Below are 16014 nucleotides of genomic sequence, written 5' to 3' on the forward strand. Positions count from 1 at the left end.
TACAGAGGCGGAACAGCTCTCTTGAGCGGAAAAAAGACAGGCCCCTAATAACGGGCCCACTACCTAAGTAAATCTTCTTTCATTTTCTCTCAAAAACATAAACATGGCCTTTTTATTCCTTTGGAATTGTAGAGGACTTATGCGGAATTACAGCAACATAACACATATTTTAGGGTCAATGTTACCAACAGCTTTATGTCTTCAGGAGACCAATCTTGGTCCACAACATGTACATATCCTGAAACATTATAAAACTTTTAGACGCGATCGAGAGCAGGCAAATCGGTTATCGGGAGGCGTCGCAATAGTCGTTCAAAGCGGTGTCCCTGCTCAAGAAATTAAACTCAAAACAAAACTTGAGGCGGTAGCAGTCAGTATCGTAAGCTGCAAAACACTAACAATCTGTTCCGTATACATTCCTCCACATTTTACGTTAGCACTCCATGATCTACAGCAACTGATCAGAGAACTTCCGGAGCCATATCTGTTACTTGGGGATTTTAATGCTCACTCCTCCCTTTGGGGAAGCGAACGCTCTGACGCTAGAGGTCAGATAATCAAAGATTTTATCCTGACGAATAATGTATGTCTTTTAAATACGAAAAGGTCCACATACTGTTCCCCAACGTCTGGGAAAATGAGCAGTTTAGACCTGTCTTTTTGTTCACGTTCTGTTTTTAGCGATTTTAAGTGGGACGTTTTAGACAACCCGTTTGGGAGTGATCACCTACCAGTCTCATAAGCCTATCATCCTCACTTGCAGTCATCCCAACCAAACCACGGCGATGGAAGCTCCATTTAGCTGATTGGGCGTTGTTTAGAGAAAAGGCCAGATTAGAAGACATTTACTCAGAAACACTTAGCATATATGAAATCAATGAAATTCTCTACAAAGTGTACTATCGATGCTGCACGGCTAGCTATTCCCCTGTCCACAGGCGTGGTGCGCCAGAACCACAAGGTATGGTGTAGGCGAGAACGTTGGGAAGCCAAAAACCAACAAAATAAGGCCTGGGGTGTATTTCGTAAGTATCCTACTCACGAAAATCTGATAGCTTTCAAAAAGGCAAAAGCTAAATCCCGATATATACGGCGGAACGCGGAAAAAATGTCTTGGCAAAATTATGTGTCGTACAATAAACAGCTCGGTAACATAAAAAAAAACTGTGGGAGCAGGTCAGGAAAGTAAATGGTAGCTATTCCCCATTCACCCTTCCTCTGCTGACGGATCCTGGTATTCAGACAAGTATTAAAGAACAAGCACACATTTGGGGCAACATTTTTTTATAGTTTCTAGTTCTTCCCATTATACACAGTCATTCTTAAAATACAAAAACACAACCGAAAAACAAAGGCTCCCTACGGCAGGCAGCACAAACGAGCCTTGCAATAATTTGATTACACTTCAAGAAATACAGAGAGTACTGTCTATAGGTAAACAAACCGCACCAGGCCCCGACGAAATTCATTATGAAATGCTGTCCCACCCATCTGAGCAATCTGTAGAAGTTCTGTTGAAATTTTTTAACAAAATATGGGCAGTAGGGAAAATACCAGCTGCTTGGAAAAAAGCCGTTATTGTTCCATTTCTAAAACCAGGAAAGCCACCAACCTCCCCTAATAGTTACAGGCCTATAACCCTTACAAGCTGTCTTGCCAAATCTTTTGAGAGTGTTATAAATATCAGATTAATGTTTATTCTACAATCCCGAGAGCTTCTTGATGTCCACCAATGTGGTTTTAAAAAAACATGTTCCACAGTCGACCATTTAGTCCGCCTGGAAAACAGAATCCGAGAGGCCTTTGTACACAGGCAACACTGCCTTTCAGTTTTTTTCGATATGGAGAAGGCATATGACACGACCTGGAGGTTCGGGATTCTTCACGACCTGGCAGAGCTTGGAATCCGCGGGAGGATGCTGAAATATTTGAGCGACTTATTATCCAACCGTTCTTTCCAAGCTCCTCTCAAATAATTTTACTCAGGAAAACGGCGTTCCCCAGGGATGCATTTTAAGTACTACATTGTTCATAGTAAAAATGAATACTTTAACCAGTATAATTCCACAGTCCATTATGTACTCGGTCTACGTTGATGACCTTCAAATTGCATGCACATCTTCTAGCCTGGCAACGTGTGAGAGACAACTACAACTCACAATAAACTAATTAGCACTTTGGGCAGACAGAAATGGATTTAGGTTTTCTCCACAAAAAACTGTTGCGGTTCTTTTCTCGCTGCAGAGAGGACTGCAGATTGATCCCACCCTCCACTTGAACGACAGCACACTTCCAGTAAAACAAGAACACAAATTTTTAGACTTAACTTTTGACAAAAAGCTAACGCTTCTACCACATATAAACACCCTAAAAAAGAAAGCCACCCAGTCCCTGAATATACTCAAAGTACTCTCAAGGAAGCGTTGGGGATCCGATAGGAGGTGCCTATTGCACATCTATCGCTCTCTAGTACACTCTTGGTTAGACTATGGATCCATAGTGTACGGGTCTGCGAGGCCATCATACCTTAAAAAGCTGGATCCAGTACAAACCCTCGGGTTGCGCCTTTCAACTGGTGGTTACAGAACATCACCCATAAATAGCCGTCACATAGAAGCAAATGAACCGACCCTCACCAACAGGAGAACAATGCTTACCTGTGCATACGTACTGAAAATAAGGTCGCTACTGAAACATCTTTGTTACACCATAGTTACAAAATGCCCATCCAGAACACTGTTCACCAACAAACAAAGAAATAAACATAGTAGATGCACTTCCTGATGTTGCCCAGAGACCCGATAGGTTGCCACCTTGGTACTTGTTTCCTGGTGTATGCGATTTCGCACTGACACACATTCAAAAAAGACATACCCCACTGGAATATATACAGCAAGAGTTTCTTGGAGTAAGTGAAAAATACAAGAATTGCACAGATTTCTTCACAGATGGATCTAAGACAGCACTCTATGTAGGGAGCGCGATAGTGCAAGGGAAATGGGAAAAAGTAGTCAGGCTGCCTCAGTGCGCTTCAATATTTACAGCAGAATGCTACGCCATTGCTCTAGCTGTAGAACAAATATTGAAGAAAAACATACAGAACAGCGTTATCTACAGTGACTCCCTCAGCGTAATTACAGCAATAAACCCCAGAAATGCAACCGAACCCTTAATAGGAAACATAATACATAATGTAATACGAGCTAATTCACAAGGACATACAATAAAATTTTGCTGGGTTCCTAGTCACGTGGGCATCACCGGAAATGAGAGGGCTGATGCAAGCGCCGCACTTGCCCTTAACGCAAATATAAAACCAGTAATCATACCGCATAAGGACTGCATCAAGATAGTCCAGAATAAATTGAGAGAAAAACGGCAGGCTTCTTGGGACAACGAGGTTAACAACAAGCTGCACTTTGTAAAACCTGTCCTGGGTGAATGGAAGACCTGTAGGCACCAGGAACGATTTATTGAAGTAATTTTATGTCGTCTTCGCATTGGACATACACACATTACACATAATTTCTTACTAACGAAACAAGACAAACCTTGTTGTGAAAGATGTGGAGACGAACTAACAATAAACCATACTTTATTCTCTTGTGCAAAACTCGAAAAACTAAGAAATAAGCACTTTACGAAGTTTTATAATGAATACATTCCTTTACACCCAGCGCTGCTTTTAGGCGAAAATGCCATTCTTAACATAACTTCCGTTTTTAGCTTTTTAAAAGAAGCAGGTGTTCTTCAGAAACTGTAAACTTTGATCCACAGCTTTGCTTTATATTATGATGCATTTCAGCCATTTTCTCATTCCATGAGAAGAGGGCTGAGGTGGTTATTTGAATGGTTGGGAGCCTCAGGATCCTTGCCCAGCCAAGGATGGCTACTGAGGTTATCTGACCTTCTTGAAAGCGTTTATTTTTAGCCATTTATAAAATTTCTTCTTTCTCTTATTACTACCAGAACGAAATAGCAATTTAAGTCCTCTACACAACCATGTTTCCTCCCACCTACAGAAACGTGTTCATATACCTTGAGCCTGGCGCATGATAGCCTTAGCTGCTTAGGAGCCATTAAACCCAACACAACACAACACACAGTTTTTTGCCAGCGCAATATTAAGCAACGTGCAATTCAGGGGCTGGGTGAGGTGAGGAATGACTTGGTGACTGTATGCGACGAGAACTTTTTCTGGTAGTGAAGAGGAAGATACAGAGGTCGAGAGTCTATACCTGCACCATCCCACCCATAGCTCGGGCGTAGAGCAGCCGCCGGGTCTGTTGCTCCCAGCGTTATTGCTTCACTTCGTCGTCTGTTTAGCTGGCGCCATCTATGGATGCCTCTTGCAATCGAACGTGGCGAAACAATTCGTCCTAAATCAAGGTAACTGTTTTTGCTCTTATTCTATAACGGTGAAAAACTGCATTCAGTTATGTTAGGAATGTGCCCTAAACAGTCAGTGTTTTAATAGGAAACTGACACAGCCGGTGACTAAATTATGCTGCGTAGAGATAGAAGGCGTCTGTCGGCTTTGCAGTCTGCTTGCAGTGCAAAGAACAGTTGTCGCGGAATATAGCGGCGAGCTGGAAGACATTGCTTCGAATTATGCACAGAGGTAAAGAGCTTGGGCGCGCGGTGTCCGAATGCAGGCAGTAAATATAGAGACGGGCAGTTGTGACGAGGGTGTTACTCTCGATATTACGAAGGATGTGATTTCCGCTAGTTGTAATGCAACAGAAGGTAAGCTTGATGCTGTCCTTAATCTTAAATTATTAATAAACTGTGGGCGTGGGACGCAAAATTACTTCGTGATTCTTCTCGGCATCCCTGTATGCCTAGACCAGGAAAAACCATTCAGGGGGACTTTATTGACCTAAAGTGTGGTGAGGCGAAAGCTTTTAGCGCGTTGTTACTGCTCATGTCACTGATGTGTGGTTAAGATGTTGATTAAGTACACTGTGATTTGTGAATCTTAAATGCTGGAGACATTACAGGGCATTTGGGAGACATCCGTCTGATTCTACGACTTTCTGCAAACATTCTCCAACGTCCTAGACAATTAGAAGTACATATGCCTTGGGAAGAAGTAGCGTAGTCGTTAACATGCTCGGCTGCGAAACGGAAGGATGGTGGTTCGAATCCCATCGTGCGCAATGATTTCTTCCTTATCGAGTTGCTGAAGAGCGTAACGGACGGACGGGCGGACAGGGTCGTGGCCGCGAGTAAGAGCCATTGAAGGCTCTCGCCTTAATACGACTCAGACACAATTCATGACATTAGGCTTTAGAAAGTTGCGAAGTGAAGTCATCGTGTGTAAAGTGCATGCCATAGGGAAACACACGTAAAAAGCGCACACTCAAGTAGTTTCGCGGCCGAGCAAAAAAGGGTCCAACCACCAGCCAGGCGACCTATGTTTGCTTGTACTCTACTTCAAAGGTCGACAGCTTAACACACGTCCACCGGGTAGCATCCATACGTTCCAGTTCCATATAGATGTTGGTGCTGCGCCGGTCATTTGCCGTCGATTAAGACCATTTCACCGCGCTTTTCAACGCGTCACCTCATTTTTCCGGTAAGTTATTTCCTTTTTCCTGCAGGATTAATTTTGATGTTTCTTGAGCTAAGAACATAGTAGCAGGTCCGTTGTTACGCTGCGTGTACGTATTTTGCAAGCGTAGCATATAATATGAGCTGTGAGCCGTCCGTTTGTTGTCTTTTCCAGAAGAGCATGTGCATTACTTCGAAAGCGTAATTTTGCAAAAGTCACTCGGAACACGTTCGGTTTAAAACACAGAATTTATACATGGCTCACCCGTATCGTAGCACAAGCTTTTTATACGGCGCAGGTGGAACAGTGTAATGCACATTTGAAATCGACCACGTGAAAATACTTTTGTCAAACGGGAAGCGGGCAGTTATGATCGTGATCGGTCAGATTTTAATTGGGCCTCAATATGCCCCGATCGCGTTTGAGCCGCATTTAGGAATAGTTCACTGCCATCGGAGCATCAGAATAGAGCTTCCCGATTGCGTTCGAAACCTATTATGTGCTTTTTAGGTGTCATAGAGTGCTTGGAAACGAACAACAAAAGAGAGAAGCCTAAAATATAAACAAAAAAGGTTGATTTTGACTGCAGTACAACAAATGCTAATACGTTTTAATCAGGCATAATTTCACATACCTGGGTCAATACGGCCGACATGATGTGTTTCAGAGAATTTCAGGTGATCGGCATTGATAGTTATGTTTTTTACCCGTAAAACCAAATTGACATATTTTTTTCTGGAAAAGTACTATACAAGGACTCTTTTCTGCAAACTCCGAAAATTTTGGTGGGTGTTTCGGACCTACTAAGTGTTATCTGTTGCCCTAGGGTTGTTCTTACTGCCGATCCTTGGACCGTTATATCAGCGATCATTTTCTATCGCGATTGAAAGACGAATCCTAGTCGAGGGCTCGCTCAGAATTGAAAGTGCCTTCGTGAAGGTGTATGATAATATCGTTGCGGATAAAACGATATACGCAACCATTACCACAGTGTGCTTTCACTGTAAAATGAAAGTTTATTACTGGTCCGTACCGCATACAGGTACGGTCTGGAAGAAAGCTACAGAGACAACCATTGACAGCAGTCACTGCTTTACAGAAAAAAAAACTGTTTACATCAGCTCGCATCCGCAAGGGATTTAAGCTAGTTAGAGTTTTTCTTGAACGATATGTTAACATGCTTGCCTCCAAACATATAAATAACTGTCGTCAGCAAGTTTATTCTTCTTTTGTATTCGTCAGAAAGTTTTTTTCTATCTTTTTTTTGCTGCGATACAATTCTCTTTGCCGTTTTATTACTTCAACAATCTTTACATGTAGTCTGTACACAAGCACACTAATATGCCACTGAGCAGATTAAATTACGGGAGCTACTGATGCCTTTCATGATGTGGGATCAACGGTCGAAGACAATGGAAGCCGGGGACGAAGTTCTTACGCATTTCTCGTAACAGCAGGTGAGTGACGCTGTTCTTTGAAGTTTGTAATAAAAATAAAAACAGTGCTGCAAATCGCCCGTTAGAACCGGCTACTATGAGAATGTTTTTTTTAGTCAGCCAGTGAAGCGAATAATTACAGGTTATACTGCGCCATAATTGTTTCAGGTCAAAGGCTTGGATCGGGTATGCCAAGAGGGGCGACCTGTTAGAAAAGTCGCCGACTCATCTGTATGCGCCACATACCGCATTTGCGGGGACCATTTCACCCCAGATGACTTCATGGACCCCGGGATGACTTCGCTGAAGAAGACGGCTATCCCTACTATTCAGCCTACAGGATACTGGGATTGTCAGCTCACTCAAGGTAATTTTCAGTGTGCGCTTGTCGCATATTTAAACGCTTGACAAAATCGCCTGGTCAATGAAGCTTTGAATTAACTTTTTCTAGCTACGATTTATGATTACCACAGGACCCACTCGATAGAATCCAAGCGATTAAAACGTACATTTCTCAATAAAATATATAGAATTCGCCATTTCTGGCATGAACGCTTCATCAATAGAAACAGACAGCATTCGTTTCAAGAAATCAGTGTCTGGTATACAGCTGGACAAGTTTAAAGCCTGATGTCTCATTGTTTCTCATTGCTGCCAATAGAACACAGGGTTCGCTTTCATACATCCGCAGCTAAGTTCATTATTGCGCGGATCGTTCATTACATCTTTCCTTCCCTTTGCTAGGTTTGATAATTAGTAAAGATATGTACTTAATTCTTTACATGTAGGACAATGCTTGTAGAAAGTTGTCTTTTTTATTGTTCCCGAAGGAAACTGCAGTCTTTTTCGATGACACGATTTACGTTGTTGTTGTTTGCCAGTTGTCCATATTTGTCTGGTTTTAGAACAAGAGCGTGCAGCACGAATGTAGATAGCGCGCTATACGTGTTTTCTTAACCCCTTACTTTTGTCAAACTGTTGACAACTCCTGTTGTGTTGTTCATACGGGTGATGTTTTGGATGACAAACCCGCAGAGCGTATGTGCAATATGTTTTTTTTTTCGTGACATTGTGCCACCGGCTTTAATATAACTTCTTTCTTGTTGCTCTTTTTATCATGATGTATTTTATAAAATGTGTGTGATCCAGCATTTCTTTCTGTATAGTTCAAATTGCAATTTTACTCAGGAAAACGGCGTTTATTTTTTCTTGTTTACATGTAAACAAGAAAAAATAAACTCTTTGTGTGAAACCACTCACTTCTATGTCTGCAAACAAAAGAGGCGTCTCAATGACAGCCCAAAATTAAAGTAAGAACACCAGTGATTGCATTATTCTAACCTGCATTAACTAATTCAGCTTGCCTAAGTTATTCGAGGAGCTTGGTGATATTTCCTTGGTGGTATGTAATACCTTTACATCCAGAATGAGTAAAAATATCCTACTTTCGTTTTTCGCCCCCGGTTCGATTTCCCAAACGAACACAGAAAATCCAGTCTGCCCTTTGCAAAGCAACCTGCGGCGATGACACCACTCTTCAGCACGATGACACCACTTCACCGAGCGATGGCAGTACTTTTCCGAGTGTACCCATGGTGTCATTCATTTCATTTCATTTCATTTATTCATGCGACATTTCTTCATCGGGTTCGCAGGCGCATTCAAACCGATACTCTGGGGGGGGAAGTCGTAGTCGTCCGACGGTCGCTTGTGCCGCGTTGCCTCTTATTCCTCATCGGCTTCCATGGGCTCCACCGACGACGTCTGCGGGTCCATGTTTATTGACAGTAGCGACGGCATGCAGTGTCGGCCTGGAATGGCCCAACCAAAGCATATCGGACGGTAGACCGATGTGCGCAATGGAGCTGAGGCGGCTGCACAGGTCTAGCAGCAGTGCGTGGCGAGCGTAGCAGGGGCGAAAGTTACGCATATGCCGGGAAGGGGGCCGGATAAGCCACGGCTTCGGCATAGGGACGCAGCGCCGCCAGAATGCGGTGTTGCGCGAAGGCGTCCCGTTAACTCTGCGGCGATGTGGTGGAGGAAGGTGGAATAGGTCCCCCAACGACCGCGCATCCAGCCGGAAGGAGCAGACTCATTCGACACTCGCGCTCTAGCCACCACCGATGACGTCGTTGGGCAGCAGTGCCGAGTCGTCATCATCTAAATCTTACAATGCTAACTTTAAAGCGGTATCCGGATAATTTCGGGCATCTAAACAGCCAGCCATCTTGATCGCATATTTCGCTTACATAGTAAGTACAAAAATGATATCAGCAGATAAAAGATCAAACATTGTGCAAGCAGCAGTGCTTTTATTTTAGTTTAACTTCCAGTCTGTTTTGGAGCGCTGAGCTTGTTACTCCAATGGACGCCATTTTCATGATGCAATAACTAACATGGTATGTGACAACACAAAATGTTAATACCATGAAAGAACTACCTGCAAACTGCACACATGACAGTAAAAGATAGGAAACTACAGATATGGTAAAGCACTTCACAACCTACCATTATTTTTTCTACTACGCGTGGGCAGTTGTAGCAGTAACTTGATACAACTTTACAGAGTATAAAAAGAGTAATGCGGCAGTTGCGGCCACAGTTATGCGCCTTCTGTCGGGCTTCGTACGCCTGTGGTGATGGGCCATTAAGAGTGCGGGCTGTGATGGAAGAGCAGCGAAACATTCTTAGTCCGTTAAATCTTGTTACTCGTTTTTGTTCGTTCTACGAGAATTGAAACAGTTCGCTCGCATCACCCACGGTGTTCCCCAGCGATAAGGGCAGTGGGCTCTTCTCTAAAAAGGAGGTTTTGGAAGAGCACCGGCTCAGCGAGCATCCGGTGAGGTTGCGAGGAAGGTACCGCTTCTCTTCGTGTTCTTACTCAACCCATGGCAAGTAAGTCGCGGTTTGAGACTTCATTGCGCTTTGCTATTCATTTTTCGTATAGGACACGAACAGTGGTAGCGTTAGACTGAAGCGAACATCAACCAATGTTTTGCACTTTTTGCGACCAATAAAAATTATAGGAAATTAATAAATTATGGTGATCGATTGCATTGCTGAGTACATTCCATTCTTCAACCTTCACACTCCAATGTCGTTACGGCTGAAAGTTTAATTAAGGAAATAAATAATAAAATCCTCATTTTGGCTACGACGCTGAGGTCCGCTTTCTTATTTATTGATAATCTTACTCTTATGCTTCATAGTGCCTTGATCGGAAGTTCGAACAAAACAAACTCCACTAACTGTTCATGACCGCTTAGAATAAGCAGCATTCAAAATAACGTAAAAGAACACGAAGGCATGTGGCACGCATCGCAGCGAAATTTTACAGCGAAGTACTCCTATTAGCTATATTTGCACAGGCAGACCGTAAACGCCTTAGAAAGCAATAACTTGTACAGAAGGTTTCACAGTGCGGTCAGAGAAAAAAAGCAGTCCTGAAAGGAATCGTTAGCGACAACAACCCCAAGCAACAGAGTAATCATACTCAAACTTGAAATAACGAAATAAAGCATTATCAAATAGAGCACCAGTGATTCCCCTCAGTCATTTTATCAGACATGAATGTGTAGTGTTTGTGACTCAACATTCACAATGCGATCAATGACTCCAGCAGAACTATCAAATTTGCAGGCGAAGAGAACAATAACAAAACATCAGTTCTAGAATCTGACAGCAAGACATATAACGTCAAGGAGTGTATCCATGAGCAATGACAGCGTCAAAGATCATTTTCCGAACGTAGTAACACTATTACAAGTCCAAACTTGGGATAGCCAAGTAACGAAGAAAAAAAACACCATCACGCATTAAGTTTTTTTATTTCCTTATTAAAATTTTCAGCCGTAAAGATTTTGGAGTGTGAAGGTTGAAGAAAGAAATGTACTCAGCAATGTAATCGGACACAATAATTTATTATTTTCTTATAACTTTTTTAGTTGTCCTCGAATAATACATCAAGAGTATCAATTATTGTTTGTATTTCTCATTGGTGCTCATTGTTACAGACGGGCTAACATTAAGAATTAAGTAGGCGGTCCCTGATTGCTGCATTGAATGTTTTTTGTCGCAGCTGGCAAGAATTTCCGCAAGCACATATCCCATTAGAATGTTTCTATTGCGAAGTAAAATAAAAATGTAATTACTTTGCTATTTATCTACATAAGCAGTATTGTGTGCAATCAGTATTCGAAAGACGCGGGCGTTGCAAATTAAGATGAATGATTCCTTCCTTTTCTGGCTGTGTATCCTTTATCCGCGATGAGAATACTACAGATATGTGTTATATTTATTAAAATGGCTAAGAAATCAGTGCTGCGCAAGTGCAGGTTAACCAAAGACATAATATTATTTATGTCCCCAAATGTTTAATACCCGCAATGTCAGCACGCAGCCTTGTCTACTTGCTTGGAAACTCAAGTAAAATGTTCATGAGCTATGCGAAGAGCAGCAACACGTCACGGCGGTGACAACCTCCGAAGGAAGAATCAAAACTGTAGCGTCAGCGGCAGAAGTGGCTGACAGGCGGACGAGAACAGCGCTGACGGATGGGATAGCTGCACTCTGAGCAACGAGGAGTTTGGTAGCAGCGCAGGGACACGTCTTGCCAAACACAATAGTGGATGGCAGAACACACGGCACGGAGAGTTCGACCTGACGACGGGTGCGGGCAGCCAGTGATGGTGCTGGAACAGGAAATCCCAGCCTCTAGTGGCATCCAAAGAACAAATGGCGAGAACGATGAATTCAATGAAATACATAGCGTTGGCAATTGTAACTGGCGTTGCAGATAGCTGTTGGCTGGAGGTTCTGTGACTGGCCGCTAAGAGGCATCGTCGCCTTACGCAGACCCCGACGGACTTTTTTCACTAATTGTTAGAGATAAGGCGGCACTAGTGTCTACAAGCATCGAAACACCTTCAATAATAACGGCAATAATGTTTGCGGGCAAGAAAGGACGTTTACGTTCAGTTGAGTAAGCAGTTCATTGCCCAGGAACTGTGGCAGTTAGTTGCATGGCTCAGCTGAGGGAAGGCGGTGGGGCAAGGGCAAAATAGAGCGTGGACTAGGTGAAGGTGATCGACAGGACTGGAACGCCTGATAAGCAGAACTATGGTGGTGGCTCCGGTGGAACAGGAAACTGATGTGCCGAATAGGACATTTCAGGTGACGCAGGGGCGGACAGCAGCATGCGGCGTCGGCAAAAGCGTGCGATGTGTCCGGGTACCTCTAGGAAAGCATATCGGGCGGTTGACGATTGTGTTCCATGGAGCTGCAGACGGCGGCGCAGGAGTAGCAAAAGTGCGCGGAGAGCGCACCAGGGGCAATTACTCATATATGCCTGGAAGGGGGCTGGGCGCGCCACGACTTCGGCATAGGTGGAAGGCGCTGCAGGAATGGGGTGCGGCCCGAAGCCATCGGGGTAACCCAGTGGTCCAGCGGTGGGGGCAGGTGGACTGAGGGCGACCTCAGAAAACGGCAATGGGGCAGCAACAAGAGCTGGAGGACGGCCGTAAAGGAGAGCATCCAGGACCTGTGACTATTTCATGCCTGATGTGTGGCGAAAGGAATGATTGAGATTCCGGTTGACAGGGCAGCAGCAACAAATGACGGGCGAACTCCTCGCTGACAAACTGCTTGATTTTGGCGGAGAGGAAAAATAGCTCGATGTCCGCGTCCAGTCTTGCGAGCGATGCGTCACCAGGGCGAAGATCCTGCTTACGCGGCGCGCTGTTTGCGTAGCTCCTAAGAGCTCTGAGAAAGTTAGTAGACCATCGGTATGGTAGTCGGGCTCTGAAAAAGAGCATGAATAATGGCTTTGAAGATATGCCGAATCTTAGCTTTCTCCGCGATAGCCAGGGTGATACGTTAACATAAACCTTCGGTATCATCCATGTACGTTGTAAAGCTCTCTTCTTCCTGCTGCGCTCGACAGCGTAGGCGCTGCTCAGCACGGTATTTGAGAACGGCTGGACGGCCGAATACTTCGGCGAAGGTGGTTCTGAAGACAGGCCGGGTGGTGATGTCTGAATCGTGGTTCCAATACAACGTAATGGCAGCGGCAGCTAAGTAGTACATTGCGTTGTTAAGATGGAGAGCATCTTCCAACTTACTGTGCCGGCTCATTCGTTCGGAGGCTGACAAACCTGCAGTCCTTGAAATCTTCGTCGCAGATGCCGCTGAAGACAGTGGGGGCTCGTTGACATAAGGTGACAGGCAGAAGGGAGGCGGGGGTTGCTACCTAGTGGACGCTTTGGGAACAGATACGGTGAGACTGCGGAGTTCCAGGGCGGCGTAGGAGGTGAGCATCATAGCGCCTCGACTAAGTGAAGATTGCATTTAATGTTGGGCTATTGCGACCAACCCAAGCTGCAGTCAGTTCGCAGCAGGACAAGAGAGCCAGGCGGAGGCAGAATGTTAAGCCCGAGAGTCACGCTGTAGCCAAAAGCGATGACGGCAAAGCGTGGCAGTGCTGAATCGCCCTGTCTTCTTCTTGCAATGAGTATGTATAAGCTTTATCCCGATAATATAGGCCCTTTAAACAGCCAGCCGTCTTTTCAGATGGATCACTTCACGTTGCTTTTACAATATTGATATGGGCGGATAGAAGATCAGTGATTATGGACAAAAGCAGTTCTTTATTTTACTTGCACTGTACCTTTGAGAGCCTTTGCAGCAGGGACACGATTTTGATGATTCAACAGATAACATGACAGCTCAATCTGTTCATGCCTTGAAAAATTGTTACTGAGAATAGAAAACTTGACTTTGAAACATTGGAAAGTACTGATATGATAAAGCAGCTCGATCGTCTGCTATATTTTCTACTATATATGTGCAATTTTGTGAGTAACATGACGAGAAACTTTTCAAAGCGCAAAGAGATTAATGCAGCAGTCGTGGCAGCATTTTCGCGCCCTCTGTCGTGGTTCGTGCACCTGGGAATATTGGCTATTAAGAGTGCAGTGTATAATGGAAGAGCAGGCAAATATTGAGATTCCGTTAGATCTTCGTACTCAAGCCCGACGGTACTCCGAAAATGAAAACAGTTCACCAGCTTCACTCACAGTGTTCCCCTGCCACGCATGCGGTGCCCACTTCTCTGTGAAAGAGGAATTGGAAGAGCACTGGCTGAGCGAACATCAGTTGAGAATTCGAGAAATGAGCATGTCCGCCTTCCGCCCTTACTCCAGCGATAACACGTTAGTCGGAATTTTGTTCTGCATGGCGCTTTGGTATTGATTGCTCATGAATGACGGCCACAGTGATGGCTTCAGACTGGAGCGATCATCAACTAATGTTTGGCGGTGTTTGGCGCATGGCCACATGCAAATACGCCGTCAATAGCAAACGTTTGCAAGCACCTCGCTTCTCTAAGAAAGAGGATGAGAGCGATAGCTTATTCTTCTGTTCGTTCAACCGGCAAATGAGCAGTTAGAAATGACTGCATACGTTCCCATTTCGCGGCGAAGCTTTCATGCCACCCATCTCTCTTCAAAAGTAACAAGTGATTTAACCTGCTTGTACAAAGCTGCTACGGTTCACGTCTTTTACGGTCACGCATCGACCAGCGCTAGTGAGGAGACTCGACAAGAAACTAGAAATCGTAACCAGAAATGCAACTTTTGTAGAAGCGCCCGGGGTTACAGGCGCAACACAGAGGGGCCCTACTAGTGTCGCTGCGCACGAAAGCGAATCGGCGAACAGTGTGTTCATATCTTCGTGTAACGCGTCGCTGTGAAATTAAGTCTGGTGTTTGGAGGATTCTAAGTATCAATACATATGCCTTATTTTGCCATCTTATCTCGTAAGCAATGTAAAAGACAAGAAATGCGTTTTAAGCGGTGAACAAAGCTTCATCGAGCTGCCAGTGGCAGTGGCCGGCGCGCCAACTGGCTGCAACACGCTGCTTTCAAAGCCATGTAAACGCTTCTACATAAAGCTATATGGCAGGTTGTGGTGCTTTTGAGATGCAATGGTTACTTCACTCTTACTCCTTTGAGCCGGTTATGAGGCTTTGTTGCTTCTTGTGCCACCTATCCTCATTCTGTTCTTTTCTCTTTACAGATATTATTTGAACAGACACGAAATGACACGCTCGGGCGTGTGGCCTTTCCGGTGCGACGAATGCGGCAAAATTTTCATGCATCAACAGCACCTCGTCACCCACCAGCTCGTCCACGCAGGGGAGAAGCCGTACAATTGCGCCGACTGCGGATTCGGTTTTAACTATGCTTCGAGCCTACGTCGTCACTGCAGAGAGCAGCACAATTTCAGTGGCCCGTCTAGGTCGTTTGTTTGTCGTCACTGCGGAAAGGACTTTCCCCGCAATAGCAATCTTAAGAGACACTTGCAAACGCACCTGTAGGAAAGAAGCCCCGCCGGACTGCATTCCGCTCGGGAAGAGGTTGCCGCACCATAGTCAGGCGGAGAAGTACGAGTGGGAAGTTCAGCCTTCGGTAGCCTCTGCACAGGGCGCACTATGATTCCACCGCAGTTCGATAGAAAAGAAACGAACCCCAGCGCAACGCCCAGCAATGAAGTAGTAGTAGTAAAAACATTTATTTTCACAGAAGGAAGAGTAAGGGAGTAGGGTGTTGGGGATAGATAGAAGTGGAGCTGCAGTGGTCGGTATTCCCTAGTCCAGGATCCCGTTGGCCTCCGCCGCTGCCTTGGCCCTCGTCACCAGCATAAGCTGTGTGCTCGGGTCGGAGTCAGCCAGGAGGGCCTCCCACTGCTCTAGACTAGGGCTATTTATCTTTGGTAGTAAAGGGCTTTTTTCACAGCCCCAGGTGGCGTGGTACGTTGTGGCGTAGCCCCCACACCACACGCACTCTTTCGCATATCTGTTCGGCCATATTTTATGATACATGGCTCTGCTTGGGTAGGTGTCTGTTTGTAGTCTTCTGAGCGTGGTGGCCTGCTCTCTGTTGAGGATATCCGCCGGAGCCGAGTACTTCTTGCGCGCTCCCAACAACGCCTTCATTGCCTCCCCGTACGATTCTGGCGTGCTGAAGG

This window comes from Amblyomma americanum, chromosome 8 (genome assembly GCF_052857255.1).
Source record: "Amblyomma americanum isolate KBUSLIRL-KWMA chromosome 8, ASM5285725v1, whole genome shotgun sequence".
NCBI classification, from domain to species: Eukaryota; Metazoa; Arthropoda; class Arachnida; order Ixodida; family Ixodidae; genus Amblyomma; species Amblyomma americanum.